The 1,609-nt window shown below is 33.9% G+C and overlaps 1 protein-coding gene across 1 annotated transcript in view; it reads left to right on the top strand.

The window, feature by feature from the left end:
• LOC107575105 (A-kinase anchor protein 9-like) overlaps window positions 1-1,609 on the top strand; it is a 24,151-nt gene that overhangs the window by 17,259 nt on the left and 5,283 nt on the right. The window lies entirely within an intron of this gene.

The raw sequence follows: 1,609 nt of genomic DNA, 5'->3' as shown, positions 1-1,609 counted from the left end.
CCGTTTGTTTCAGTGTTGAAATAAATACTATTTGGCTTGCTACCGAGGCAGATAACATGGCTAATTAACTAGCTAACGTCAACTAGTTTCCTCTCTCACGTTACTTCACAGAGTGAGGAATAGCAGTCTATAGTACGTACTGTAGCCTACTTTTCTGCGATTTAGTACAATAATTACATTTAGCTGGTATCACGTCTATACTTTTAAGCCTCCTGCCATTGTTTACATCTGTTTAAAAAAACTAAAAAAAACTTTGCCACTGTTTGAGTGTTGTGTGTGTGTGTGTGTGTGTGTGTGTGTGACACTCACGCTCTCTCTTTCCTTATGTGTGTATGTGCACACATCCTCGTACCTCATAAAAAAAACTAAAAAAAACTTTGCCACTGTTTGAGTGTTGTGTGTGTGTGTGTGTGTGTGACACTCGCGCTCTCTCTTTCCTTATGTGTGTATGTGCACACATCCTCGTACCTCACCGCTCCAAACTTAATCCGGGAAAGGTGAATATTCCTGCATCATAACTTGGACTGAAAGATGAATGTGTGGAAAGCGAGCATGTCTCCAAAAACCTTGTTGAGCTGCAGGTTTATGCATGCGTTGTTTATTAATTTTTAAATTTTATTTTTTTACAGAAATTATGTTTTGATTATATTTTTTATTATTATTGAGCTGCAGGTTTAGGCTCACTTAAGTGACTGCATTTAATTAAGAAGAATTTAATTATTTATTCTAATTATTTAGCCTGACATCTTTACTGTTCCAAAATGTTCTATGTTTCTTAAAAATAAAATGTGTTCAGTGGGGAGAAAAAGTTGTATTTTTTACCCAGACATTTAAAAATAACATATTTTAGAGCTGTAATCGTGAAACCGTGATATTTTTATCTAAGGTTATCATACCATCAGAATCTCATACCGGCCCATGCCTATGCCTGACATTATCAAGATTAATTTGTTCTGACGCAGTTCTTCTCATATTTTATTACCATTTTCTAAACTATAGCCAATAAACTGTGATATAATGTGAGAAATGTTGAAGGTGTCTGAATAAATTTTGGTTTGACTGTATCTATTAAATATTAGGTATGTATCGATATCAAAATCTCACGATACGATAATATCGTGGTATGAAGTCTACGATACGATATTTTTTGCGATATAAAAAAAAGAAAGGGGAAAAGGTTTTTTTTTTCTCGTCCCAATAATTAATCATTGCATCATCAGAGCTGTTACTTTGGCTTTATATATGATAGATGAATTAATAGATAGAGCTAAATTAAGTGTATCGATATCAAAATCTCACGATACGATAATATCGTGGTATGAAGTCTACGATACGATATTTTTTGCGATATAAAAAAAAGAAAGGGGAAAAGGTGTTTTTTTTTTTCTCGTCCCAATAATTAATCATTGCATCATCAGAGCTGTTACTTTGGCTTTATATATGATAGATGAATTAATAGATAGAGCTAAATTAACACCATCACGTTTTCATCCGTTCGCAGGTTGTAAAGTTTATTGTAGCTATATGGGCGCTCAGTTTCTCTTGTTGTTTAATGCATTTGGCCGAAATCTCACGATATATAAAAGACGAAGCACTATGCACAGGATAT

Source organism: Sinocyclocheilus grahami, unplaced genomic scaffold, assembly GCF_001515645.1.
Source record: "Sinocyclocheilus grahami isolate Dianchi unplaced genomic scaffold, SAMN03320097.WGS_v1.1 scaffold2466.1, whole genome shotgun sequence".
NCBI classification, from domain to species: Eukaryota; Metazoa; Chordata; class Actinopteri; order Cypriniformes; family Cyprinidae; genus Sinocyclocheilus; species Sinocyclocheilus grahami.
This window is presented reverse-complemented; position numbering and strand designations above follow the sequence as displayed.